Here is a 26,115-nt window from a genome sequence, read left to right on the forward strand (position 1 = left end):
AATAGTAATTTAAATACCTTTTCTCAATTATCTGGACTACGAAACTTTAGGAGATTATTTTTGAATGTCTGTTCTTTGAAATTTAGCAATAATAATAATAAATAAAAAAATCTATTATTTCATTGTTTTTCCACATAAACGGCCCATATCTTAAAATGGAACGTTGCGACTTCCGACTCATTTCGCCAGATCGGGTCACATATGTTTACTTTAAATTTTGCTTGTCTGCTGTTATTGATTTATAACAGTCAGATGAACAAAGAGACAATGTGATCTGATGTTGTTGGTTATGTTTTGACATAATCATGTTGTGATCTGAAAAACAAAATTTATTGAGATGGCTTACCTTGTTAATTACCATTGTTGAGTAATTATTTTTCTCTTCCCTCTTTCTCCAGTCTCTCCAAAGGGGGGGGGGGGGGGGGTTATTCTGATAATTACAACCAATTATCGTAATTTCCTTTTTGTTGTATCATTATTTTAGTAAAGCCTTTGCCTCTGACTCCTGCATACATATTTACTCAATTTGATGAAACCAGAAAGCCTTAATTTACTTTAAGTCTAACATTTTAATCCCTCATTGTGTATCTATTGGCAGGACTCAGTCAGTGCACTGTGGTGATCCGAAAGTCATCCCTGGTGGTTTCCAGTGGGCGGGGATCATCTGTCCGGCGTTACTGACACTGCGCTCTGTCTGGTGTTGGAACCGTCGGAGGGTCTGACCGCGCCCGCTGGTTTCCGCCTGGATGACCTCTATTCACCCCAGGTAAACAAAAATTTGATAGAACCCATCCACTTATTATGAACCACAGAATACTAGCTATTCCTTCGGGGTATTTTAAGTGCTTAGACCCACCTTTCTCTCTCTAAGACACACCTTCTTTCGAGGTCCTGTCCCGATAACCCACGCATCTCCTGGCCCGATCAGGAACTCTCGCAGTGTTAATAAGGCTTAGGCCTCTTTATTTTATTTTATTTTATCTTATTTGATTTATTTTCCTTAAATAACGCTCCCCGTGTTATTGTTTGCGACATTTCATTGCAGACCAATTCACTTCCTTGTGTTGTGTTTCCCTCTGATCTTCCCTACCTTCAACCTTGTCTATTTCTCCACTCTGTTGTGATTTGTTTCTTTCATTTCACTTAGACACAGAACCTAAGAGAGACCCCAGGAAAAGCTGAATAATAGAGTGACGATCAAAGCGGGCGTCGCTAGACGACCCCCCCAGGCTACCGCCTGTCCAAATTTCTATTGTGGGTTTCATCCATACCCACGAAATTGGCTCAGCTAACTGTCGGCATCAGTTAGCCCCGAAATTCTCATAAACGGCATAGCCCGTATGAGTATAGCTCATTAACCCTAAAACAAACTTGCATTGTGTCTCTTTTTGTGTGTGCTGTGCTTCTCTCACCACAGTAAGCAGAGATGTCGAGCTAACCCAGAAGTACGACCACGAGCAGCTGGCCAAAATCTTCGGAAAATCGCACTCAACCTCGTCACCAAGGCCTGGGCCAGCGAAAGGCTCAGCCTCGATATGGAACAGAAGGCAGCCGCACTACAGCTCCAGGCCACAGAAGCCCGGAAGGACCGAGCCCACACACAGAGTCGGCTAGACCAGCTAATCTTCCTGACCGAGGAAGAGGACGAGACGGACACAACGCTACAACAGGAAGTTGAAAGACTTCAAAGAGCCCTGGACGATCTTCGTCTGCACACAGATCAAAGACAGCAGTCGGAGGAAAACACCCGGAAGGAACTCAACGAAAGGCTCCAACGGGCTGAAGCTCTCCTTGAGAGAGCAGAGACTAAAATCCATCAGCTCATTCAGCAGAGACACGATCTCGAAGACGAACTAGACATGGTTCACAGAGAACTGAGACATGCTTACAGTTTCAACCGCGACCGGGAAGGGGAAGAACATCTCACACCATTTCCCCCTTCCAGCGAGTCTGCGCCTTTCAGCCACACACCCAGAGCTGAAAAGGGGGGCGAAAGCCCACTGCACAACACCACGCCTGTCAGCCAAACACCAAGAGCTGTAAAGGGTCAGAATCCTCTCCAGACGGATTGGGCCCCCAGCAACAGCTCTCGTCCAACAAACCTCAACAAGATGGCCAGAAACATTCCTACGTTTGCCGGAGACTGCAGTGTTCATGCGTACCTTCAAGACATTGACTTTCACCTGCAAACTGTCGCCAACGCGACAGCTTGGGACAAATTGTACCTGGTAAGAATCACCTCAAGCAGAGAGGTGCGTAGTTTTCTGGATCGCCAACCACAGCCTGTCAAAGCAGATTACAAGCAACTGCGACAAGCGTTGATCCGCGAATTCTCTGACCCAGAATCAGACCAAGGGTTTATCACGGCCCTCGACGTGAAACAGGCCCGACTTGAACACCCACACTCCTATTATGACCGACTCCGACAAACGTTCTTCGGAGCAACCAACACACCAGATATGGAAGAAGATATAACCTTTAGAACTTTGTTTCTGCGGAACCTGCATAGCACCGTGAGTAAACATCTCGGCGTGCTCGTCTGCCCACGAACCATGTCTACTCGAGAACTCAGAGACTTAGCCCACAAGGCTTACACCAAGCAAAGGGCCATGGATGAAAAGACGGTAAAGACACACACAATTCACTCCGTCTCTGAGCACCGCTCAGAACCAGACAGCAGGTGGCGGCACGACTGTGACGGTGCCCGTCCAAAGCGTCGGACCGACCGCTCAGAAAGATTCTGGAACCAGCATCACCCGCCGTCCAGAACTCCAAGCCCAGACCGTCGAACCTGTAACCACTCTCTCCAGAACACTGGTGAGGCAGAGTCTTCTTACATCACAGATGAAGACAGTGCAGCCACGTCTGACACAGACACAGAAAACGAACACTGACACCTACTGCTTCAAGGTCCTGACTGACCTGCAGTTGAGTAACCAAACCAATGTCTGCGCCACATACAGACAACCCATCCACCCACCCTAACCATTGCAGTGATTACACAGCACAAACGAACTTTACCAACTACACTGCACGCCTCAGAGCCGCTAAAACGCTACCTCCGCTGTGTACAAAGAAAGTCATGCGGGCCTCTGATGAACAGACTTTTCCTATGCCACCACTTACCCCTCCACCACCCTCACAGGCCATCCGAGCTCACTGACAACCAGTGCCTCAGACAGCTGTCTGCCACCACGCACATGTTGCGTTCACAAGACTTCAATACGCATTGTGCACCTGTTGCCATCACAGCGCCACAGCTCGTAAAGCCACAAAGCACAAGGGGGGGGGGCAGGCGTAACAATGACGCCACATGTGCCAAAAAGCCATGCATGGGACATCAAAGCATGTGGCATACCAACCTCAGCGAACCAAAAAGACTGTCCTAAACCAACTAAGGACCTCCATCGCTGGAATTTTTTTTTTTCTCCTTCTCTCTCTCTCTCTCCCTATCGCCTCTAACAGGATGCAGGCCGCAGTGGTTCGCGAGAAAGCAGCCACCATCGGACCTCACCAGGTCCGATCCCGACATCGCATGGAGAGAGAACACCCCCGACTCCTGACTGCCAAGGCAGGACTCACACTCAGAGAAGTCTAGCACGGTGATGTGCATCTCCACGGTCACCGACAACGCCCTGACACTCGTTGTGCCTATTTGTTGTTCAACGAATTCCATCCCGAATTTCGTTTAACAAAAAGGGGGAATGTAGCCACAACGACATCTGCTTCTCGCGTTAAGTGATCATATGGGAAGACACATCGTCTTGTGTCCTTGCTGGTTAATAATTGCCCCACGAGGACCCATTTACCAGCGCCCATGTGACTCGTATCCCCCAACTTTACGGCCTCATGGCATTCCGCACACACACACAAACACCCTTTTGTGTATAACTGAGAATAAGAGAAATATCTGTTATTTTCCTTTATAATGTGTGTACCTTCCTATATGCACGTGTGATAGAGGTTTGGTTTGCTAGAGTATAGTTTTGAATTCTAAATGTTCATTGAAGGGAATTCCTCAGTCGTGTCTTGTTGTAACCCTAACTCAGACCATAAAACTTTACGACCCAAGCCTCAAAGGCATTCCAGAACACACACACACACACACACACACACACACACACACACACACACACACACACACACACACTCTGGAACTTTGGAAACAGATATTCTTCCACATAACAAGCCACTAAATGTTTGATATGTATTCCTATGTTTCTCAAAGTGTCGTCATTTGCCATAACGGAAACACTGACACCTTTATTGTGTGTTTAATCAAGCTTTATTTGTGTGTAATGAGGCATATGAACGTAATGTTATGTGTGTCCAATATCTACCTGTAATTCTTGGTATCTGTCTGACCGTCCTGTTTTAATTCAGCCAGTCCCGCACATAGTATTACAGTAAGATGTATTGTTCCAGGTGTACAATCTTAAGAAGAAATATGAATTCTTTCTCTCATAAGACATATGGTGAAAGTAGGCGTTTTCTTCTTCACACAAAGAGAATTTTCCCGCTTCAGAAAAGACAATCTGATTCGCTGTCGTTCCAAGAGGGGGCGTAAACAGAGGTCTGATAAAACGTCAGAAGCCCCCCCATCTCTCTCTTCTCTCTCCTCCCTTCCAACTCAACTCATCCAACTTCTCTGGACCCTCTTCCTCGGCGCAGCGTTTCTCCAAGGAACATCTGAAGGAGGCCCTGGCCTTCTCCTCGGACCAACACATGTTCGAGTCGTAGCTGCCGTTCGTTGCAACTAAGATTTCCAGCCTCTCCCATCCCGGGAGACGAATCTGAACTTTTCCGGTAACGTTAAATTCAAGTGAGCCTTTACATCGTTTTTCGAAACGACCCAGAAGAAGAAGCTAGACGCAAACCAGCCGGACACGCGCACGCGCGTCCCCTTTTCAGCATCACACTGAAAGAGTACCACATCTCGCAAGTATATTGATTCCTATAAAAGCTGTTCCAGGTGTCTAGGTCTTAGGTCTGTGATTTAAGTTACCCTCTATCTTCCCTCTATATCTTTCTTTCTTTCATTCCATTTTCATTCTGATCACGCTATGTTTATGTTTTTGTTCGGTTAAATGTTTATTCGTTTGTTTGCATTTTTACGTACGTTTATGTGTGTAGTTTATATAATCTCTAGTGTGTGCCATTTTATTAATAAACCCATTTATACTTTTAACTGTCTCTGTGTTTGAAAACCCACTTTTATAAAGTCAATGAAACAAAAGATCTATAAAGCTACAAGCTCGATATTAGACTACATTCAGTAGTTTTAATTAATAAACTCAATAAAGTTTAATGTTCGCGGCCAGAACCTGAACTTTAGTGGAGTTTGTGAATACCCCTTCTTAACTGTACTGACCTTACATCTACTCGCTGGCCGAGTTAAAGGTTGGTCAGACCAGTTACAGGACGAGGTAATCTGGATAATTGATAAAATAAATGTACATGCGACTTATGAATTATGACCATGAGTCATAAATATTAATATTCCAAGATTCCCCATATTCTTGAGCTAATTCATATTTACCCAGAGGCATATTCGCTACAGCGCATTCATTTTAAAAGAGGAACAGAGAACCGCGATCAAGGCATTTGTCGATCGGAAACATGAATGAAAACTTACTCCGTTGCTCTGATTGGTTGTAGGTCTATCCAATTGAGTGCACACAGCAAAAACTCCAGTGTTAAATTAACACTCCTGGGAGTGTATATGAGTCCACACTCAAAAGTGTAAAGTGTTAAAATATGAGTGTTAAATTAACACTCAAGAGTGTTAAAGTTAGTGAGATAATTAAGTGATTAGTTTAGTGATGATTGAGCATTATTGAAGACACCTGATGTTAACAAGCAGAATCACTGAAGGAGGAAATCACTAATTGTAAGTTACCATTAAGGTGATGGGTGTTTGCTTTAGTTGGGCTCTTGACCCTTATATGTGACCTGATCCAGCAAAATGAGTCACAGTGACCCAAACTTCAAAATTGAGATTTTGGTATTAATGGAAAGAGGAGACCATAAGCTTTCAACTGATATCCTAGTCAAAGTCATACCTTGAATGGTTGTAAAGATATACACATTTGAATTATGGTCGTCTGCCCTCTTTTTCCAATTGAAAACCTGAGAAAATCGCTTTTAAAGTTTTTTGCCTGTTTTTTGTTGATCTTTCAAAATCCATTGCATTTAAAGGGATTAACTATTTATTGTACAGCTTAATTTGACCAAAGACATTAATATATGCTATTATGCCAGGCTGAAGCTCAAATTATTTTAAAAAATGTATTTGAATAAATAATTTAAAAGGCACTTTTACAAACATTTACTAAAATCAGAAAGATTGAACAGAGGTGCTACAGTTTTGCTTGAGAGAGGGTGTGTGTGTGTGTGTGTGTGTGTGTCTGTCTGTCTGTGTGTGTGTGTGTGTGTGTGTGTGTGTGTGTGTGTGTGTGTGTGTGTGTGTGTGTGTGTGTGTGTGTGTGTGTGTGTGTGTGTGTGAGAGAGAGAGAGAGAGAGAGAGAGAGAGAAGAGAGAGAGAGAGAGAGAGAGGCAGAGAGACAAGGAAACAGAGAACAAATAATGTTAGCCTATGCAATCATATCTTTGTGTAGGCTAGAATCTAGATGACAATAACAGTGTAACATATTCATAACGGAGATACCAACAGTTAAATATTGGGTTTAAATAAATCAAACACATTGTAATGGATTCTCCTTGCAGATAAATACACTCACAGAATAATTGCACTCATTCACATCCATACACGATAAATACCACAGGGCTGTCGCTGTCATCAGAGGATGACACGTCTCCAGATCCAAAACAATCACTGACTAGCTTTAGCCACTCTTGATGACCAGCAGCAGAGCTTAGGTTAGAAGCCTCCAGTGAGTTCAACGTTTTTGGCGACTTTTTGGCGATTTTGCTCTCTTTTGACAGCGACATTTCTCAAATTAATAATATTTAATCTTTCTGAGGAGATCTGCTAGCTTGTTTACACATAGCGCTACGAGTCTGAGGAGGATGGCTGGACCAATCGCGTGCCGGACAGTCGAAACGGGGCTTCCCATTGACAAATGATCAGCGTTTGTGTACATTTCTAAGCTTTATGATTGGTTCTATACAACGTGTAACACCATATTTGGAAAGCAGAGACGTTTGAGGGGATTCCCGGCAATATTCATTTCCAGCGAATTTAGTAAAGCTTTGTAAACTTTAATAGTAATTTAAATACCTTTTCTCAATTATCTGGACTACGAAACTTTAGGAGATTATTTTTGAATGTCTGTTCTTTGAAATTTAGCAATAATAATAATAAATAAAAAAATCTATTATTTCATTGTTTTTCCACATAAACGGCCCATATCTTAAAATGGAACGTTGCGACTTCCGACTCATTTCGCCAGATCGGGTCACATATGTTTACTTTAAATTTTGCTTGTCTGCTGTTATTGATTTATAACAGTCAGATGAACAAAGAGACAATGTGATCTGATGTTGTTGGTTATGTTTTGACATAATCATGTTGTGATCTGAAAAACAAAATTTATTGAGATGGCTTACCTTGTTAATTACCATTGTTGAGATGCATAGACTGAATCTTGACATCTGTGTGTGCCTAAAGAAAAAAATTTTTTTTTCAAAAAAACTTTTAAGAAATCCTTTGTATTATATCTAAAATTCTGGATATTTATGCAGATTCACAGTTGTGCTGTAATCAACAACATAAATCTAAGTCAGAAAGAAGGATCTTAATGAGTTCAGTGATCATTTTCAAATGATGATTGTCATAATATAACCAACACCATCAGATCACTTTTTTCATCTTTGTTCATCTGGCAGTTATAAGATACAACAGCCAAACAAAATCTAAAGTAAATGTATAAGGGTCAAGAGCCCGACTAAAGCAAACACCCATCACCATAACGGTGGCTTACAATTTGTGATTTTCTCCTTCAGTGATTCGGCTTGTTAACATCAGGTGTCTTCAATAATGATCAATCATTACTAAATTAATCACTTAATTAGCTCATTAACTTTAACACTCTTGAGTGTTAATTTAACACTCATATTTTAACACTTTACACTCTTGAGTGTGGACTCATATACACTCCCAGGAGTGTTAATTTAACACTGGAGTTTTTGCTGTGCAGAGGCATTTTTTTTCCTGATTCGGTTGAAACACGCCCCATAATCAAAGCTCAATGGAGCAGTATCAGACTCACATTCTGACTAGAATCTGAGGATGACGACGTCAGGCTAGCTACAGTATGTTCTGTCTCCTCTTTCACAACTTTTTGGCAGATGTACAACGTAAATACTGAGTAAAACTAAGTTAAAGGGATAACGTAGTACACCTCAGGGGCGTCACTAGGCCCTTTTTAACTTCTGCCCAGCCCCCCTAAAAAATATTTGATTAATATATTTTTTATCGCTTCAGTCCCCTTTAAAAAAACTCATTTGAAACGGCGGCAAGCTGCGTCAAGTTTCGGCTCCTCCCCTTATCTGAGTCTGCTTGGATTTAGCGCATTTTTCAATCTGCAGGGGCGCCGAGCAGAGCGAGGTGTGTCGTGAGTGCATTTATTGATAGATTGCTATGATATTACATCTGCATCGGTGCAGTTCTTTGTCATTTATGCATTGCAGTTTACATAATGTAATGTTACTGGAGCATTGGGAGCAACACGGGACGGTTCGGTTTCTCTTCCAATACCAATACGTTTCGCTGCGTTCACCTTCAGCCCTTATCAGTGTGATAGTTGTTTTTTTCTACAAAACAAAAATGAAGCGATTAACACCCATGAAAACATACTTTAGAAAACGATCATGATTTATTTTAATTTACTTTTTAAACTTTAAAACATATTATTTTGTATTTCGTTATTACATTATGCTGCCATGCACAGAAATGATTAAAGACACACATCATTGTCTGAAAGCACTAGATGGCCTTGAGAGAGAAACATCATGTGGAGTTATTTGGTTTTGTATTAATAAATATAGTTTTGTATTAAGTAATAATGAATCAGTAGAAGTGTATAGCCTACATATATTAGAGTAAGAGTAGAGTAAAGGGATTTGTGCTTTTCTTTTAAGCACTTGATTTATAGAAGTGGCAAATTGATAATTCATGTTGTTATTTTTAATAAATAGAAATAAATATAGAACAGATTAATCATATTGCCAATAGACAGTTACATTAATACACGTTTAGCTGGTTAGTTAAATGATTTGAAATTAAATAGATTTTCACGGGGTGACTTGATGAATAACCAACCGTATTGTTGATTACAAAGGCTAAAAAGCTTAAAAAATAAAATAAATAATTTATATTTCATTGTAGATGGACTTAGTTACCTAGCTTTCCTGGTAGCTTTGTCTGAGAAAATGATTCATAAATCAACCTATCAGTTGACCCTATGTTTACTTTCTTCACTGACAGACAAAAATTAAAAGCCTGTATCAGTCAAAGCTCAGCTTTAGGAGGGGAAAAGACAGAGCAAGATAAAAACAAAGAGAAAAAGAGTGTGATGCTGATGAGGTGAGAAAAAAACAGCTGCCCGCACATGGTTTTAAAGCTATTGTCATCCAATTTTTTTGGCCTTCAAAACATCTTAAAATGCACATATGTAGATCAGAGAAATCAAAATTTTCTCGGGGGAGCATGCCCCCGAACCCCCCTAACTACCTCACATTCGGTACCTCAGTGATTATAAAACCGTGCCATATGCATGTTACTGGATGAATGAATGAAACTACTTAATAATGAGCATTAGACCATAAACTAACCTTTTTTTTTATTTTTTTTTTTACATCATACCCTCATTGGGGGCTGAGCCCCCCTAAAATGAAAATCCTAGAATCGCCCCTGGTACACCTTAAACAGAAAATTATGTATGTCATCATTTACTCGCCCACAACGTGTTCTAAACCTGCATGAAGTTCTTTCGTCTGAACATAAAATAAGATATTTTGAATAATGTTGGTAAATAGTGGCTGGTCCGCATGGACTTCTATAATAGAAAAAATACTTTGTATGTCTATTTAAATAATAATTTAATGGAAGTTATGAACAAGTTGAGGGTGAGTAAATGGTGACAGAATTTACAATTTTGAGTAAACTAACCCTTTATCCATTGTTTTATTTTCAAGTTTGTGGTCTGAATTATGTCGTCAGAAATGTCGGAGGTGTATTTTGGAGTCTTTTTTGTGATTGCCTTCGTAATGGTGATAACATCTACAGGTGAGTAAGATGACATCAACTAAATTAGCTGAAGTATGCATTAGTTAAGCAGGCAAACATGTTCTTTTCTGTTCTTTATTTTGAATTTGCAGCGGCCATTCCCTCCGGACTGTACATCACTGCTGACGCTCTCCACTAATACACAGAACGGGTTGACGTTGGAGGAGGAAGAGGAGAAGGAGGAGGAAAGGGTTAGCAATATACCATTATCAATATAGCAAAGTTTTGCTAACTAATATTTTTAATGTTGTTTAATTGATTAAAAACTATAAACACCATACAACATTATATCTTACCTCATCTTCACCCCACATTTTATTGTTGTTAGTAATAAGTTATGTTATTGTATTTTAGTTTTTTTCTGTAAACTACAGGTCCTTCTCAATAAATTAGCATATTGTGATAAAGTTCATTATTTTCCATAATGTAATGATAAAAATTAAACTTTCATATATTCAGTGGCGGATTTAGCAATTCGGGGGCCCAAGGCGAAGGTAGGTAGGCTATGGGCCCCTCCCCCATCCAATCTTTAAAAGAGAACAAAAGAAATATGTACCGACTGAATGGTGGATAGGCAGGTAAAGCTAATCTATGGGGAAGTAAAAGTTAGAGAGGAGAAAAAAACGTTTCCTTTAAACCCTGCATAAACTTCTTTACTCCTAAACAGAAACATGTTACAATGTTTACATGGTACAATTTCTGGTGAGCTATGTTTTTTTGTTTTTTTTTGCTTGACAAATTTCACCATTTCAATTCAATTCTTGTGATTTGATTCAATATTGACTCATTTGGGTAAATATTAGGTAATGTTTCACAAGATAGGCGTTACTTTTTCTCAAGAAAAAAAAAAAAGCCCTATTGGCTGGTATAATTTAAGGTTAAAATAAGTAATATAGTACACATATTTAGCCAAATACTCTCTATAGCTTTTTTTCTAGCCAATTAAATGGCTTTCCTGAGGTAAATGTTATGTGACGATTGTTCTCCAGCTGTTTTACCTCTTTCCGCGGTTGAAAAACACTTATTAATCAATATTATGAATGAGGAATATACATTTCGGTAAGTTATACTGTATCTTTCAACATTGTTATTTCGTGTTTATTTACTATTAGCAAGAGATGATCAGTTCACGTGCCGCTATAGGAATCTGTCACGTCACATTAAAACGGCAAAACGGTATTTATTGTTTGAATTTCGTAATAGAATTGACAGAATCTGAGAGCTGAGATTTTTTTAAATATTATGATTCATAAGTAAACTTCTCAGTTTTGCCTGTCGATCTCCGTGTCCTCTTTGCTTCACGATTTTTCTGTGCATTGGACGTTGTTGTTGCTGATCTGTATCCCCAACAGTAGCCGTAAAAAAGTGTGTCATCTTTGGCAGCGTTCCCAAATACTTATCAGAGTCTTTTCACTTTTTTCTTTTATTTGAGCCGCTTGGGTAACTTCGAAACTTAAAATTTTCGCGTTTAGACTCGTCTTGCTCGGTTTGTGTATTTCCCAGTCCTCCTGTTACTGCGTGTTGTTTATCTTTCGCGCCGCGCACCTTTACAGACTTTTTTGCTTTCCTCCCACTTCTTCCTTTTTTCAGCACCGCTTGGGTAGCTAGCTTCGCTTCATTTTTACTCTGTCTACTACTCTGTACACTCTGTCTGTCACTCTGTACACTCTGTCTGTCAATCACTTATTTTTCTCCGTCAGTTTTTTGGCACAGCAGATCACTTTCGCAGATGCGCAGTAAGTGAGATAATGGAATAGTCCAATGTAGTGAGGCGGGGGGCCCCCTCCTGTCTGCAACACTAATGATTTGATGCCATTTTTCGTAAATGGAGTTTTAGGAATATATAAATTAAAAATAAATTTAAAAAAAGCATAAGTTAATAGGGCATTTTGGGGGCCCCTAGGTAGCTCGGGGCCCAAGGCAATTGCCGACCTTTGCCTAATGGTAAAGTCCGCCCCTGCATATATTTTAGATTCATTGCACACCAACTGAAATATTTCAGGTCTTTTATTGTTTTAATACTGATGATTTTGGCATACAGCTCATGAAAACCCAAAATTCCTGTCTCAATAAATTAGCATATCATGAAAAGGTTCTCTAAACGAGCTATTAACCTAATCATCTGAATTCACTAATTAACTCTAAACACCTGCAAAAGATTCCTGAGGCTTTTAAAAACTCCCAGCCTGGTTCATTACTCAAAACCGCAATCATGGGTAAGACTGCTGACCAGAAGGCCATCATTGACACCCTCAAGCAAGAGGGTTAGACACAGAAAGAAATTTCTGAACGAATAGGCTGTTCCCAGAGTGCTGTATCAAGGCACCTCAGTGGGAAGTCTGTGGGAAGGAAAAAGTGTGGCAAAAAACGCTGCACAACGAGAAGAGGTGACCGGACCATGAGGAAGATTGTGGAGAAGGACCGATTCCAGACCTTGGGGGACCTGCGGAAGCAGTGGACTGAGTCTGGAGTAGAAACATCCAGAACCACCGTGCACAGGCGTGTGCAGGAAATGGGCTACAGGTGCCGCATTCCCAAGGTCAAGCCACTTTTGAACCAGAAACAGCGGCAGAAGCGCCTGACCTGGGCTACAGAGAAGCAGCACTGGACTGTTGCTCAGTGGTTGCTCAAATTTTGCAAGTCATTCGGAAATCAAGGTGCCAGAGTCTGGAGGAAGACTGGGGAGAAGGAAATGCCAAAATGCCTGAAGTCCAGTGTCAAGTACCCACAGTCAGTGATGGTCTGGGGTGCCATGTCAGCTGCTGGTGTTGGTCCACTGTGTTTTATCAAGGGCAGGGTCAATGCAGCTAGCTATCAGGAGATTTTGGAGCACTCCATGCTTCCATCTGCTGAAAAGCTTTATGGAGATGAAGATTTCATTCTTCAGCATGACCTGGCACCTGCTCACAGTGCCAAAACCACTGGTAAATGGTTTACTGACCATGGTATTACTGTGCTCAATTGGCCTGCCAACTCTTCTGACCTGAACCCCATAGAGGATCTGTGGGATATTGTGAAGAGAAAGTTGAGAGACGCAAGACCCAACACTCTGGATGAGCTTAAGGCCGATATCGAAGCATCCTGGGCCTCCATAACACCTCAGCAGTGCCACAGGCTGATTGCCTCCATGCCACGCCGCATTGAAGCAGTCATTTCTGCAAAAAGGATTCCCGACCAAGTATTGAGTGCATAACTGAACATAATTATTTGAAGGTTGACTTTTTTTGTATTAAAAACACTTTTCTTTTATTGGTCGGATGAAATATGCTAATTTATTGAGACAGGAATTTTGGGTTTTCATGAGCTGTATGCCAAAATCATCAGTATTAAAACAATAAAAGACCTGAAATATTTCAGTTGGTGTGCAATGAATCTAAAATATATGAAAGTTTAATTTTTATCATTACATTAGGGAAAATAATGAACTTTATCACAATATGCTAATTTATTGAGAAGGACCTGTATAACACTAAAAGGCTGCTGTGACTTTGTCTGTTTCAGGAGAGTCTGTTCTCTAAGCAAAAACATGGATGCTGACAATGAAGGGCAGAATCATCATCCAGTTACAACTGCTAACAGACGACTCTTCAGCATTAGCTGTCTATTTTGTCGAATGCAGAATCAGGTAAACCAATATATATATATATATATATATATATTTTACATTACATTACATTTACATGCATGCATTTGGAAGTCACTTTTATCCAAAGCAACTTAACATTGCATTAAGTTTAATTTAAATTATCCATTCCCTGGAAATCTAAGCTACAGGAATGTATTGAAATGCTTTAATGATTTGAATGTAATGTATTATGGGGTAATACCATCCCTGTAGGTTAGGGGTGGAAATTGGCAAAAATTTGATGATTCGATAGTATTGCGTTATTTGGGCCACAATTCAATATTATTGCGCTTCCTAACATTGCGATACAGCAAGTATTGCGATTCGATTCTGCGATATATTGCGATTCATGTCCCCCATATTATTCAAAGACATTACAAAAAATAAGACTGCTCAACTCACTTCAAATGTCACATTAAATCTGTGAACATCTTCTACACATTTACTGGAGGCTAGTGCAAAAACTTTGTCCTTGAACATTCAGGGCACAGGACCTTATTACAGAACGTAATTATATGAAGGCGTCACCACCGCATTAGCACCAAAAACATGGAGATTTTATTTTAGAGAATAATTACACAACCTATTCGATATACTATAATTCTATAATTAAATAAACTAATCGAATATCCAAAAATTGTGACTCATCCCTGCATGTAATACCTTGTTTTTTTCCCAAAATCTTCACTTACGTCTCGATTTTCGAAGGGGATTATAAACGTTTCTTCCTTGGTTCGCTTTTATTTAGGCCTATTACATTCACATTCTTTACTGTGGTAAAGTAGAAAAACGTTGTAGGACAGATAGCCTAGATTTTTACTTGCACGTCAGATTCATTTCAACACAGTTTTTGCTTGTTATTAGACATGTACGGCGCGTCAAGTTTATTTTATTTTTAGTTTCGCTCTCTTTGGCAGCGCAATTTCAAACGTAGCTTAAATGTCTTGCCCTTGTGGAAGATTAAATTCACTTTTCATACCTTTTACAACAAGTAGAAAACATGAAGATATCAGAAAATAGATCGATGGTCTCTTTCCTCCTCGTGTCATCCCTCTCGCACAGAGCGGTATGGCTTCATGTGGAATCACGTGTCTTTGTGTGGAAGTATTAAACGAAAGTTTTTTTTTTTTATATAGATTTAACTTTTCTATTATGTAAGTTTCTAATATTTACTGATATGTATTTGAATGCTTTACAGGCTTTGTGTTGCTTCTTTGACGGAATTGCTCAAATAAAGACTTTTTTGCTCGAATAAACTACATTTTTTTATTTCAATTTTCATAATAACCCCCCAACCACTGCAGGTAGTTGGTCCATTACCACCGCAGTGGTAAAAAAAACTGCCACCGTCACAGCCTTATAACCTATATACGCTGATTTCACGCAGCCGTTATTCTGAAATCGAAAGCGAGGCTCCGGTGGGAAGAAAACCGGAAGTGTCGCCTTTAATCACAGGAGAGTCGTGAATGCGATGGCGTATTGTTGTGTTTAATGATGGTGTGTCAATTCTAAAAATGTACATACATTTCTTTCATACTTTAGACTATATACAGTGAAATTCATTTATAAAGAAAATATTTTTTTTATATATAATTCAGAATGTAAAAAAAGAAGCAGGAATGAACTATATACATATCCTATATTGAATAGTAACATCCAATAGTATAAATCGCGGCAGCAGCTTTAGGTTGGTAATCCAAGGCATTGTTGTTTATCTTTACTTCCGGGGTTCTTCCCACCGGAGCCTCACTTTCGATCTCAAAATGGCGGCTGCGTGAAATCAGCGTATTGGAATACTTTGCGCTACTGTATCAATATAATTGCGTGCGCAAAATATCGCGACACTGAACAGAATCGATTTTTCCCCCACCACTACTGTAGGTGGATTCAGAATCAGATGTAGTGCTTTTATTAACGCCAAAGTACATGCAGCATCAAGTTTGAGGGTTAGGGAAAATTCTGCCAACACCGGTCTGAAAAAATTATATATTTTTCCCTGCTTGTGTTTGCAGGTTCATTCTGAGAGTCAACCCTGATGGCACCAAACACCAAAGGCACAGATCAGATGGAAATCTGGAAAGGTCCAAAGAAAAGCATCAGCCTGAAACCCTCAGTGTTTCTCATCAGAGAGGTTGTCAACTTTGACTGGCAAAATTACTGAAATGTAACAACACAACACTGACTTTGACTGTATTTTATTGTTTTAAGGCCTGTTTTGCTTTTCAGTGTGTGTACGTTTTTGCTATGCTACAGATATAAATGGTCACCAGGAGATTAATTCTATGGACTTTGGAGATGTTGCCTTTTTTTTTTTCTTCAGCTAGTGGCTCCTAAAGGTCAAGATTTGTAATTTGTACTTCTAAAACAAAATGTTCAACGATTAAAAAGAATATTATAAGGACAAATGTTTGTGAGTTATTGTGATTTTTTGGGGGGTGGGGTAAACATAAATAAAAAAAAAGAAAATTTAAATGATGAAAAAAAAATAAAAAAAAAATACTAATACTGTAAATGAAAATACGGTAATAATACTGTAAATGCAAGTACAGTAATAATACTGTAAATGCAATTACAGTAAATGGTACAGTATACTGTAAGTGAAAATACAGTAATAATACTGTAAAACATTTTACAGTAACTTACCGGCATCCAGCTGCCAGTAAGTTACTGTAAAATTTACAGCAACCTCTTTACAGTGTATGTTTTCAAATTTCCTTTGTTTTTTTGTTGTTGTCTCGATCGAACTAACGGCTTTGAAGATAAACACAATTTTTTAAAGCTCTAAATGACACTTACAAAAACCATAAGGTGAAACCTGGCATGTTTGGTATTGTTGGACTCGGCAAGGATTCAGGAGTCTTAGGAGGTCACTCCTGTGAAAAAACACTGGCTTGAAACTTCTAAGGCTCCTTCAAGGCATTGTGCCAATGACGTATACTGAGTTTTTTGAGATACACCAATGTTCTCATAGACTATCATGGCACCTTGGACAAAGACACTGCGTGCCAATTTTCAGTAGACTAACAGTTGGGTGCGCTTATAGCTATTTTCATGATTTTTTTCACTGTTATAGCGCCACCAAGTGGCCAATTGTCACGATTTTTTTCAAGTTTAGCGAAAATATCTCTTTCCGCTCACAAGTTATAACCATTTTATAGTGCCACCAAGTGGCCAATTGTCATGATTTGTTTTCACGTGACCTCAGAATGAGCTCATGAACATGTGTCCCAAGTTTTGCGAAAATATCTCTTTCCGTTCACAAGTTATAACCATTCTATAGTGCCACCAAGTGGCCAATCGTTGCGATTTTTTTCAAGTGATCTCAGATTGAGCTCAGGAAGATGTATCCCAAGTTTAGCAAAAAAATCTCTTTCCGTTCACAATTTATAACCGTTTTAGTAAAAGTGGCCTTGGTGCCATCAAATATTTTGGTTCCCCTTATCAACCGTTAATTGAAATTTTGAATTTTTTGGATGATTATTGATTGTCAGACTCCAGAGAATATTCTTGCAGTGGTTTGGTTCCGATCGGGCCAAAAACCTAGGAGAAGTTTGCAAAAATAGGTTTTTCAAAAAAATGCAATTTACTCGAAATTGGCGCCGAAGGGCGAGCAAATCGGAGATAGCCATTTTGTCCGCCTTGAGCCAAGGATTCCAACGATATAAGACACTTGATCCTGGGACAAACGGTCTAAGAGTTATGAGCGATTTTGAACTTTTGGTTGCTGTAGCGCCACCTATGGGCCATTCGGGGTCATACTCTGATAGGTTGTCCCCGAATTGAGGCCTACCATCTGGCCAGGTTTCAAGTCTCTAGGCCTTACGGTTTGGCCTGCACGATGCGTTTTACAAATCCTTACAATTACAATAGGGTTTCAGCATTTCGTGAGCTTAGAATTATAAGGTTCTATCTCCATTTTGGTCAAAATTGAGTTTTTGACATAATCTGATCCATTAGGTGTTTATTAATGCCTGTGTGGTGTTATTTTTGTAAAAAAATATTTTGTTAGTAGTTATTAATCAAATAAAAAGGTTCCATCTCTCCATTGCCAGTTGGGATGTAAAAACTTTGAAGCTCAATATCTCAGAACTACCCTAAACGGAGATAGAACCTTATAATTCTAAGCTCACGATTTCATGCTTGAACCCCTAAAAACACAAATCCTATATAATCAAAGCATTAGACACTGAACAAGATCAGCGAATCAGGCAATTACATGATGACGACTTTGTCATCATCGATAAACAGCCAACATCACCTGGGGCTCGTTCTTCGTACGTTGCTTAAAACATCCGAGATCAAATGAGACATCCAAGATGATATCATCGTGCTAATCATGATCCGGCTAATTAGGTTCTTCGAACACACTTGCCGGATATGATTAGTATCGCTGGATTGAGTTATCTGAGATAATTGCGCGTTCATGCGCTGGTTTAAAAGGGGATATGTATCGATAGTAGAAACATTGATCAGCAACGCTGCTATTGGCTGCTCAGCGTGGCCAAAGAGTGTGCACAGTTTTTCTCCTCAGCAGAGCAAGAACTAATAATCGAAGTTTATTCGGAAGTTTAATGTTAAATCAAAACGCCAGGGAACACCTCAAAGTCTGCAAAAGCCAGGAGTGAGGGCTGGCAAAAAGTAGCAGACAATTTAAATCCATTAGAAGTTTTTATCACTTATTAGCCTATATTTTTGTATTTTAATAATTGCATAATTACTTTGTTCATTGTAATGTCAGAGTCACCACACTAGAACATGGGAACAAATAAAAGTGAAGTACAAAAATATTCTACATAATGGTAATTTTTAGTTATATTATAGTCTCTTTTATAAAAGGCACTGTTAACCCTCTGAGGTCTGAGGGGTTTTTGGGGTCCTTGAGATGTTCTGACATGCCCTGACATTTGTGCTTTTTTCAGTTGCTTATAAACATATTAATGGCAAAGGTATAATTACACTCTATTTAGCACAAACAGGGCTACCATAATATGTGAGCAACATGCATGTACATGTTTGTATTTTTGAGAGAATAATGTTTATGCATGGTTATTGAAAAAACTAAAAACTAAAGTTTCTGAAATAAGGCCACAAAACACATACTAAATACGTGTAAATAAGACTTTTGACTAATTGATGTCTTTGCCTAGAATTTTTTCTTCAAAATGATGTGAAAATCATCCTGCCCTTATCATTCACATAACACAATACATTGATTTAAATCTTGTAAAACACTTTTTGTTTGTAAAGGCAATATGCGCAAGGGGCGTCAACCATTCAACAGCATCATGCATATGTAGTGATTCACACCTCAGGAGACAATGGGGCCCGCATACTTAATGAGCCATTCATTCAGGTGTGTCACCTATAGCCACAAGAAAGAATGCAAGAGCAATATATATACAGTATATATATATATATATATTCTACCAAATTGGTTCACAGTTGGAAGCATGTCAATTTTTTTTTTTTTTACAAATTTTGCTTGCAAATTGTATAATATCCAAGGAAAACATGTCTATTAATTGTGCAGTTAATTCTCATACTGTATTTTCAGTTTTGGAATATGTATCCTCTCCCCAAATATGTCAATAATAAAACACAATAAAAATTATTTAAAGAAAATGCTTATATTTACCTTTTAAAATTTGTTTACATCTACCTTGTAAATATATATTTTTTTTTATTAAAAAGGTTACAATTACAACAACAATTGAAGTGTAATCTTTCTTTGTAAAAACTAAAGTATACATTTTATCATACATATTTCAAACTTCGAATATAGCCTACATTGACAAAACATACTATATTTAACATATTAGCAAAAATTGGCAAACAAAAGCTTATTTGAGGTGGCAGATATTTTACAGTAAAAATGTGTAATCTATCCAAAACTAATCAACGAAATGTTGTCTTTCATATGTCTGTAACATAGGTCTTTCGTTTTTATTATAAGGAATATAAATGTTAATTTGCAGTTTAATACGTTGCTTATACAAATACATTTTATTTCAACATATTTCAATCGATTTTACTCAGTATAGCTAAATAGTTTGCTAAAAGCAGATCATTTATTCACACACAGAAACGCAATTCAAATTTAAACCGTCTTTTTGCGAGTTGTGGTAAACAGCGCATCTCTGCGTTCATTCATTCACACAGAAACGCGATTTACTTGAGAATGAAAAAAAAAACTTACTACATTATTCCATCCGTTGCTCCTCGAAATACCAGCACTTCTGAGGTAAGTTTTCCATTATTATTATTCCTCACAGCGCTGCGAGACAGTGTAGACGACTACACTTATCTGAATAAACTTGATGTGTTTTCTCGAGCTGATATGTGGGCGTTCACAGTTTGTATGGGATCGTCTCAGTCATTTGCGTTTGAATAGCGCGCGCTCTCCGTGGGCGGGGCCGATTATAACGTAATGAGATGAGATGAGCTCGACTGGAATCGCTCTCTTTTAATACAGATTTCACAAGATGAAGATATTTGTTTTTTATATAAATTACTTCATTTAAAAGACGAGAATTCAAGCTTCATGCCTGTGTCTTTGTATGCCTGTTTGACTGAGTATTCGCTCAGTTATTGTTCATTTTCGGACGCGTTTCAGAATGGACTTCACTGGCAGAGAGAAGGCAGAACTCGCTTCGTGTTTATTTTTCTTTATTTGGCAAAAAGCACAACACTTTGTTTTTATTGTGAGTATACACAAAAATAATACACATTTAACAGAATCGATTGATGTATGAAACTCCTATGGAAAATCAAAGTCAACAGAGTATTTATGAGTTTCTTTTACATTGACAAAAAAAAAGCGAGCTGGTATCGCCGGCGATACCGTAGACCTCAGGGGGTTAAATAAATGGTTGTCTGTTTATAAAAGCAACCAAGAAAAAGGCTGAGAAAAAAGAAAAGAAAAGATCTTAGTAGCCTACACTGTAAAATAATTTTTGCTGCATTAAATTAAGGCTGTATAGTCATTTCAACTGTTAAATCTTGAGTAATGATGAATTGCTTTGATTTGTGAAAGTGAAAACTGATAAACTTATGGTAATGTAAAAATATTTTGCCATGAGTTATTGATCACATTTTTCCAGAGTGTAGTTCATTGTAATGCCATTGTGTTTTCCTCTTTTGTGCACTTTTACATAATACACACTTGTATCTGTTCCCAAGAAAGTGGTGGCTGAAATATGTGCAGTAAGTGGACATTTTCTAACTTTCCAAAGGAAAGAAAGTATAAGACTTTGTAATGTCCATTTGTTTCCATTGCACTGGACAGTGAATAAACCCTCTCAGATAACATAGTCATATGGAGGAACTAGCCTACCTGCAAGTGCATAAATAACTTTACTTAATTTATACTTGTATGCTTTAAGGCTGCAATAAAAGTTGCAGGATTCCACATCTACAGAAAGGCCTACAGAAGAGTCTGCACAGACAGAGGAGACATAGGCCTACAGGTGGGCAGTGTATAGCCCATCCATCCATCCATCTTCTACCGCTTATCCGGGGCCGGGTCGCGGGGGCAGCAGTCTAAGCAGGGATGCCCAGACTTCCCTCTCCCTAGACACTTCCTCCAGCTCTTCCGGGGGGACACCGAAGCGTTCCCAGGCCAGCCGGGAGACATAGTCTCTCCAGCGTGTCCTAGGTCTTCCCCGGGGTCTCCTCCCGGTGGGACATGCCCGGAACACCTTCCCGGGAAGGCGTCCAGGAGGCATCCGGAAAAGATGCCCGAGCCACCTCAACTGACCCCTCTCGATGTGGAGGAGCAGCGGCTCTACTCTGAGCTCCTCCCGAGTGACCGAGCTTCTCACCCTATCTCTAAGGGATCGCCCAGCCACCCTGCGGAGAAAGCTCATTTCGGCCGCTTGTATCCGGGATCTTGTCCTTTCGGTCATGACCCACAGCTCATGACCATAGGTGAGAGTAGGAACATAGATTGACTGGTAAATCGAGAGCTTCGCCTTGCGGCTCAGCTCCTTCTTCACCACGACAGACCGGTACAGGGACCGCATTACTGCAGAAGCTGCACCGATCCGCCTGTCAATCTCCCATTCCATCCTTCCCTCACTCGTGAACAAGACCCCAAGATACTTGAACTCCTCCACTTGAGGCAGGAGCTCTCCACCAACCTGAAGCGGGCAAACCACCCTTTTCCGACTGAGAACCATGGCCTCGGACTTGGAGGTGCTGATTTTCATCCCAGCCGCTTCACACTCGGCTGCAAATCGTCCCAGTGCATGCTGGAGGTCCTGGTCTGATGAGGCCAACACGACAACATCATCCGCAAAGAGCAGAGATGAAATCGTGTGGTCCCCAAACCCGACCCCCTCCGGCCCCTGGCTGCGCCTAGAAATTCTGTCCATAAAAATTATGAACAGAACCGGCGACAAAGGGCAGCCCTGCCGGAGTCCAACACGCACCGGGAACAAGTCTGACTTACTGCTGGCAATACGAACCAAGCTCCTGCTCCAGTCGTACAGGGACCGGATAGCCCTTAGCAAAGGGCCCCGGACCCCATACTCCCGGAGCACCCTCCACAGGCCGCCGCGAGGGACACAGTCGAATGCCTTCTCCAAATCCACAAAGCACATGTAGATTGGTTGGGCAAACTCCCATGAACCCTCCAGCACCCTGTAGAGGGTATAGAGCTGGTCCAGTGTTCCACGACCGGGACGAAAACCACACTGTTCCTCCTGAATCCGAGGTTCTACTATCGGCCGGATTCTCCTCTCCAGTACCCTGGCATAGACTTTCCCAGGGAGGCTGAGAAGTGTGATCCCCCTATAGTTGGAGCACACCCTCCGATGAAAAGAGGGACCACAACCCCGGTCTGCCAGTCCAAAGGTACTGTCCCCAACCGCCACGCGATGTTGCAGAGGCGTGTCAGCCAAGACAGCCCCACAACATCCAGAGACTTGAGGTACTCAGGGCGGATCTCATCCACCCCCGGTGCCTTGCCACCGAGGAGTTTCTTGACTACCTCGGTGACTTCAGCTTGGGTGATGGACGAGTCCGCCTCCGAGCCCTCAGCCTCTGCTTCCTCAATGGAAGACGTGACGGCGGGATTGAGGAGATCCTCGAAGTATTCCTTCCACCGTCCGGTGATATCCCCAGTCGAGGTCAACAGCTGCCCACCTCCACTGTAAACAGCGTTGGTAGGGCACTGCTTCCCCCTCCTGAGGCGCCGGACGGTTTGCCAGAATCTCTTCGAGGCCGACCGATAGTCCTTCTCCATGGCCTCACCGAACTCCTCCCAGGCCCGAGTTTTTGCCTCCACAACCACCCGGGCTGCAGTCCGCTTGGCCCGTCGGTACCCATCAGCTGCCTCAGGAGTCCCACAAGCCAGCCAGGCCCGATAGGACTCCTTCTTCAGCTTGACGGCATCCCTTACTTCCGGTGTCCACCACCGGGTTCGGGGATTGCCGCCTCGACAGGCACCGGAGACCTTACGGCCACAGCTCCGAGTGGCCGCGTTGACAATGGAGGTGGAGAACATGGTCCACTCGGACTCAATATCTCCAGACTCCCTCGGGATCTGGTCGAAGCTCTGCCGGAGGTGGGAGTTGAAGATCTCTCTGACAGGAGATTCGGCCAAACGTTCCCAACAGACCCTCACAGTACGTTTGGGTCTGCCGAGTCTGTCCAGCTTCCTCCCCCGCCATCGGATCCAACTCACCACCAGGTGGTGATCAGTTGACAGCTCCGCCCCTCTCTTCACCCGAGTGTCCAAGACATACGGCCGGAGGTCGGATGAAACGACCACAAAGTCGATCATTGACCTCCGGCCTAGGGTGTCCTGGTGCCATGTGCACTGATGGACACCCTTATGCTTGAACATGGTGTTCGTTATGGACAAGCTGTAACTAGCACAGAAGTCCAATAACAGAACACCACTCGGGTTCAGATCAGGGGGGCCGTTCCTCCCAATCACGCCCCTCCAGGTGTCACTGTCGCTGCCCACGTGGGCGTTGAAGTCCCCCAGTAAAACGATGGAGTCCCCAGTCGGAGCACTTTCCAGCACCCCTCCCAGAGACTCCAAAAAGGCCGGGTACTCTGCACTGCCGTTCGGCCCGTAAGCACAAATGACAGTGAGAGACCTATCCCCGACCCGAAGGCGTAGGGAAGCGACCCTCTCGTTCACCGGGGTGAACTCCAACACATGGCGGCTGAGCTAGGGGGCTATAAGCAAACCCACACCAGCCCGCCGCCTCTCACCATGGGCAACTCCAGAGTGGTGAAGAGTCCATCCTCTCTCGAGGAGTGTGGTTCCAGAGCCCAAGCCGTGCGTAGAGGTGATCCCAACTATCTCTAGTCGGAATCTCTGAACCTCACGCACAACCTCAGGCTCCTTCCCCGCCAGAGAGGTGACATTCCATGTCCCTAGAGCTAGATTCCGCGTCCAGGGATCGGGTTGTCTAGGCCCCCGCCTTCGACTGCCGCCCGATCCACTTAGCACCGGCCCCTTACGGTCCCTCCTGCAGGTGGTGGGTCCACGGGAGGGTGGCCCCACGTCACTCCTTCGGGCTGAGCCCGGCCGGACCCCATGGGGGGAGGCCCGACCACCAGGCGCTCGCATACGAGCCCCAACCCCGGGCCTGGCTCCAGGGTGGGGCCCCGGCTGCGCCATACCGGGCGACGTCACGGTCCTCCTTTTTTTGGGCATCATAAGGGGTTTTGAACCGCTCTTAGTCTGACCCGTCGCCTAGGACCTGTTTGCCTTGGGAGACCCTACCAGGGGCATATTGCCCCAGACAACATAGCTCCTAGGTTCATTCGGGTACTCAAACCCCTCCACCACGGTAAGGTGGCAGTTCAAGGAGGGGCAGTGTATAGCCAACTTTTCCTTTTTTTTTGTTGCATGAGGCATGTGTCTAGTTGCAGGCATTTGACCACTGGCTTTTCTTTACAAAGAACAATTGAAATAAAACTCAAGGAACTAAGCATATTTGTCTTTTATTAAACATTTAATGAAAAGTGTTTTTTTTTTTTTTTTTTTTTTTTTTTTTTTTTGGCAATGTTGTGTAATATGGCACATACAACAATGTCACAGGCCCTGTCAGGTGTGCAACCCTCAGACTTTTCAGACACTGAAATCTTCCCTTTAGCCAAAGTTCTTTTCATTGTGTGCCCTTGTCCTGGAGCTGCATTGTAACTGGTTTGGGTCAGGGAATGGGGTCATAAAACACCTGTCTGCAGGCAGGAACATGTCATAATCACCTATGAAAAAATGCAGTTCTGTTAGGATGAGCATAAGTGTATGTAATACAGTGAGCTTGATATTTAATTGTGGAACTTTCCTTACCACTTTCAAATAATGTACATAAATGTGAATCTCTGAAAATTCTTAAGTCATGCACAGATCCTGGACATTTTGCTTTCACATTTGTGATATGGAAGATTTTAGTCAATTGCCTTTTTTTATTTGATATAATCTGGAATATTAAGAATCACAATAGTAACTGGGCTGCACATTTACATTGTGAACCCCCTTTCTGTTCACATAATCCCCTTAATTGAGGCCTTGATGGCAGCCTATAGTCTATGGTACCAATCACGTTAAAGGGATACTCCACTTTAAAATGAAAATTCTGTCATCATATACTCACCCTCATGTTGTTTCAATCTTTTATGAATTTCTTTCTTCTGCTGAACAGAAAGGAAGATATTTAGAAGAATATCAGTAACCAGACAGTTTATGGTGTCATTGACTTCCATAGTATATATTTTAGGGATGGGCGATATATCGCACGATATTGTTATGCGCATCTCATCAGTAAAGCCGGTTCCTTGATTAGTAGTAAATCACCATCACCTGCTTTCAGATGGAGTGGCATTTACTACAAAGAGCTGTAGTTAACTGACAAGCTGAGCCATATCGCATTAATATCGCGGACGTATCGGCAGCAATAATTAATGCGATATGGCTCAGCTTGTCAGTTAACTACGGCTCTTTGTACACAGCAAAAACTCCAGTGTTAAATTAACACTCCTGGGAGTGTATGAGTCCACACTCAAGAGTGTTTAAGGTAATGAGATAATTAAGTGATTAATTTAGTGATGATTGAGCATTATTGAAGACACCTGATGTTAACAGGCAGAATCACTGAAGGAGAAAATCACAAATTGTAAGTTACCATTGTGGTGATGGGTGTTTGCTTTAGTTGGGCTCTAGACCATTAATGTTTACTTTAGATTATGTTTGGCTGCTGTATCTGAATTATAACTGCCAGTT

At 41.3% G+C, this 26,115-nt stretch overlaps 4 long non-coding RNA genes across 5 annotated transcripts in view; 3 read left to right on the forward strand and 1 right to left on the reverse strand.

The window, feature by feature from the left end:
• Positions 1–16,279, forward strand: part of LOC309503037 — a 33,916-nt gene extending 17,637 nt beyond the window's left edge. For both annotated transcript variants that reach the window (XR_014207474.1, XR_014207475.1), the window contains exons 4-7: positions 10,159–10,249; positions 10,342–10,440; positions 13,751–13,874; positions 15,887–16,279. This is a non-coding gene — a long non-coding RNA (uncharacterized lncRNA). The remainder of the gene's footprint in view (positions 1–10,158; positions 10,250–10,341; positions 10,441–13,750; positions 13,875–15,886) is intronic.
• LOC309503446 overlaps positions 1–26,115 on the forward strand; it is a 411,057-nt gene that overhangs the window by 93,597 nt on the left and 291,345 nt on the right. The window lies entirely within an intron of this gene.
• LOC309503749 overlaps positions 1–26,115 on the forward strand; it is a 155,199-nt gene that overhangs the window by 90,480 nt on the left and 38,604 nt on the right. The gene's annotated exons all lie outside the window — the stretch shown is intronic.
• Positions 1–26,115, reverse strand: part of LOC309503689 — an 86,832-nt gene that overhangs the window by 19,259 nt on the left and 41,458 nt on the right. The window lies entirely within an intron of this gene.

The sequence above is a fragment of the Leuciscus leuciscus genome (assembly GCF_965113295.1).
Source record: "Leuciscus leuciscus genome assembly, chromosome: 1".
Lineage (NCBI taxonomy): Eukaryota > Metazoa > Chordata > Actinopteri > Cypriniformes > Leuciscidae > Leuciscus > Leuciscus leuciscus.